We start from the raw sequence: 4,208 nt of genomic DNA on the forward strand, positions 1-4,208 counted from the left end.
TCTATAAAAAAAAAACCCATTACCTACACTTGTACATATCCTAAGGAATACAAGAGCACTAACACAGAAAAGTAACAATGGAAATCAAAGAGGTGGAATATCTATTTTTCCTAAATGGGTATCCAAAGATACAAACACATTAAAAAAAAACTACAACTAAGAATATTTTGGGTGATGTAGGATTGCCCTTACATCACTAGATGCTCTTGCATCGTTCTTCAACCCTCTCTGCAATTGAGAACGGAATGGGAATTTGACCTATACAAGAGTAAAGTGGGTGCATAGCAATGAGGGTACACACTTTGGCTTTTTTGGTATGCATTATTCGAATTGCAACAATGATATAAATTTAGAAAGGTTTGGAGGTTCTGTGGTCTTTAAGCAGTCATTGCAAATTTTACATAGTGCTAGGTACATATATATGACTAAAACATAGCACCAATTTAAGCCAACTTGATAGATGATTTGATCCTTTTGAAGACATATGTATGTGGAATTTTGGATTTTTTTGCTTAACCAAATATATAAATTAATAATTCTTCCTTTACATTTGTATATATTCTAAGTGATTTTACTTTCTGATAGTGATATGCAATGTCTTTAATCAGGGGTCTTGTTGTAAGCTTATAAAAGCTTATGGAGGCCACTTTTATATAAAAATATTGATGATACATATATGTAAGAAATAACAAAATTGTAGATAGAATTAAGAAGTATTGGTTATCATACATATTTTTGTAATTTGAGTGAGGGATAGAGGTTTTCTTTATTGCTTCTTTCCTCTAGGAATTATTGAACTAGGGTATATTATTTATAAAATATATTAGTGACTTGCCACTTTTGCCAAAAAAAAAAAAAAATTATTGAAACATTGAATTCATATGGGTTTTACCATGGCCGCCCCAACGAGTCGTTGTAGAAGATGATGATGGTGAGATTCCATGCGCAGAGGGAGGACAATCACGGCCACAGTCGTATTCTCCTCCAACAACATCGATGTTGACCGCAATTTTTCACATAATTTCAATGTTTCAATAATTTTTAAAAGACGGACTCTACAAGTGGAAGGTTCATTGAGAGGTAATGATATCGTGGAATTCCTTTCCTAATTCAATTTCGGGTGAACCTGACAATATCAGTCTACTCCACTCATCCAACACACTGGCACTGCTTTTCACAATTGTTGGGACCATACCCTGCAGTGACAAAACATATCTTCCTATGATAATCTGAATATAAATTTCAAAACATCAACAGATTAGGTTTATTTACAGAGTTAGGTAGCAGAAATATACTTGAGATAAAAATAACTTCTATGAATTGGAACACGATAGAAGTAATTTTGATAGCATAGATAAACACCTTAATAGTATTGTGATATTGTTATCAAGATTTAACTGTGTAGTTATTGAGCCAAATTCATTGACCCATGTTATATGAGTAGTGGTTTACAAGAATTCATTTCTCATTAGTATGAATGGAACACTTGGCATTCATTGCATATATGTTTCTCGTAAACATAGAGCATTGAACCCTTTTAAAAGGTCACCCTTGTCTGCATGGTAGAGAGCTCCATATGGCTAACTTGGATTCTTGGGCTGGGGGAGAGCATGAGGGAAAGCTGGGTAACCTGGACATATGGCCTTAAAAATAGTAGGGGTGGGGAAGCAAGAGACCCCATACCGTATTGGGGTCCAACCCACAAGGGGAGGTCACCAACCCAGTATTACTTCAATTCACCTTAGCGAGCTTCACTTGGATGTAATGAGTACTAAGTGTTCCATTCATTTTAATGAGAAATGAATTTTTGTGAATCACTGCTTATAAAATATGGATCAATAAGTTTGACTCAAAAAATTACACTTGAATTCCAATAACAGTATCACAATTTGACTTGCTGAAAAAGATGCTTCCTCACCTCAATAGAACTATCATATATTAAACAAAACTTTATAAGTAGTTCTATCGTCTCCCCTGTATCTTCCTTTGCCTTTTGGACTAAACACCATAAAGAATCTTCCCTCCGCTAAGATGCTCAAAAAAACGTATTCTACTATGTCGATTGACCAGGGTTTTTGCACTGCGATATAACCCTTCATTAAAAGGCATGTCAACTTAGGACAGCAGGGCTATGGCCCTTCATTTGGGAGACCCCTTGAGAAGAATAATGGAATTAATTCTTCATCCCAGACAAAAGGACTGGAATTTACAATTTTTTCCTCAAAGAATTTGACCGGAGAAATATGGCCCTGCTCCAAGCATCCTTAGCAGTGCTTTAGGGTTTATAAATTTGTGGATTAGGGTTCAAGACTGAAAGCTTCTTCAAACTAATTGCATGCTATTTGAAAATGATTTTCAACTTTGAGCTGTGATCAGTTTCACAGGGTTCAAACATTGACGGATTCTTGCTCACAGTAAAGTGCAGAATTTCATGATGGAGGCTTTTTTTTTGGGGGCTCTAATTGGCCACGGGATGCTTTGGGATCTAGATAAGCTGGGAATTACACTTAATCAGTGGAATCGACCTGGCTCTGTAAATAGTTAAGGCTCAATCCTCTGCCTATGCATGCTTGGACAATGAAAAGAAGGATTTATTCTTCTTATTTGGGTACTTGCCCAGCAATCAATCCCCAAAAAAATTAAGAAAACTGATTGTGCCAGATAGATCTATCTTAAGAAAATTGGTTATGCAAACTAGATAGATTTCTCTGTAAAACATATTTCAGTTGACTTATTAGATCCTTTTGGACATAAAAATAGGTATTCAGCGTTTTTACCTTCAAGAGATCCATATGAAAAGCAGGATTGATGATTTTCCTGTGCTTAGCCCATTTCTCACCTGTCAAGCACACAAGTCCCTGTCCAGTCAGTTGGCTCGAAAGGGGACTAATCGGAGTCTTTTTATAGTCGCCAAATTTAGTGGAACATATCTCCTTAACAAGCTCAGGGTGGGAACAAACCAATCTGGCATGAGTTCCAAACCAGAAAATAAAATCCTCACCTATATCACATATAATAACAAGTTCATTAGTAATCAATAGAGTTTTTAGAAATCTGCATCTTCTTTTAAAAGGCGAATATAACTTTCTAACAACACCCCAACAAAACAATCTATGGTACTAAGTAGGAATTCCAGTAATATGATGAGTAAAATTATGCAGAATACGAGTGTACCATATGTTTTCGTCCAGTGATGTATATGGGGAAGAACTCGAGGGATTATGTCATGTGAGAGTGCAGGCATGGGTCTGGATCTCTGCACATCCATCATTCTGGATACATCTTGAGAATTTCCATAGAACAGCCTGTATGCCCCTGATTCCTTGGGCTTCAAAGTACTTTTTCACTTGCAGAGGCTTCCACCAAACAGTTTTTGCAATCTTCAACAATAACAAGACTGAACCAGCATAGACAACAGCCAAACAGCCAAATACCCACTCCACATTCTCGGCTGAGTAGTTTTTTTGGTGCTTAAAAGCTTCAGATTTGCAGCAACTATGTCCGTCTTGTCCAAGTGTATAATCCCTTTTTTGTTGTTATATGTATATCTGTAGAAAGAAAATGACCCGTTCATTGAGCGGGCAAAGATAAATGAATTCAAGTAACCAGAGTTGGCCATTCTTGGATTGACTTCCACAATCCGGAGACGGTGGTATCTTTCAGAAAGAGGAAAATCAATAGACACGCTGATGCTGATTTGGAAGCTAGTTTTATAAACATTTTATTAGTTTTTTATAAAGTTTAATTTAAATCTATGTTGAGCTATTGGCAGGCATAGATACATGAATATGAATTTTAAAAACAAAAATGGAGAATAACATCTATACTATGACAGATATTGTTATAATAAAATTTATTATTTCTCAAAAGATAAAAGTCAATGGATTTGGTTTAGTGTGATGTAAGAATGGGATTAGATTATTATTATAATTTTTATAATTTTATAATTTTATTGTGTTCGTTAAACTGTGTCAATTATAAATAGAGTCCTGACTTTATTTTGTAGGTTGCTATAAGATGTAGATTAGTACAACGTTTTAGTGCTTTTGAATAGGTGAGAAATGACTAGTTCGAGTTGAATTGATAAGAATGTTCAAATTCTTTTTAAAATTATCGAGAAGAGAATTTGAAAAAAAATCAATTTATAACAATTAAAATATATTTATAAATATTTTTAGTAATTTGTGCGAGACTTTTCAACATTATAT

At 34.8% G+C, this 4,208-nt stretch overlaps 1 pseudogene across 1 annotated transcript; it reads right to left on the reverse strand.

Annotated features, from left to right (window-relative positions):
• Positions 1-1,070: 1,070 nt before the first annotated feature.
• Positions 1,071-3,655, reverse strand: LOC149536874 (cytochrome P450 734A1 pseudogene; annotated as a pseudogene). Its single transcript, XR_016357669.1, has 3 exons — positions 3,175-3,655; positions 2,778-3,001; positions 1,071-1,196 (listed from the first exon to the last, which is right to left on the reverse strand). The product of XR_016357669.1 is annotated as a cytochrome P450 734A1 pseudogene (transcript).
• Between the last annotated feature and the right edge of the window lie 553 nt (positions 3,656-4,208).

Source organism: Cupressus sempervirens, chromosome 10, assembly GCF_028749045.1.
Source record: "Cupressus sempervirens isolate cs-2001-9-10 chromosome 10, ASM2874904v1, whole genome shotgun sequence".
Taxonomy (NCBI): Eukaryota; Viridiplantae; Streptophyta; class Pinopsida; order Cupressales; family Cupressaceae; genus Cupressus; species Cupressus sempervirens.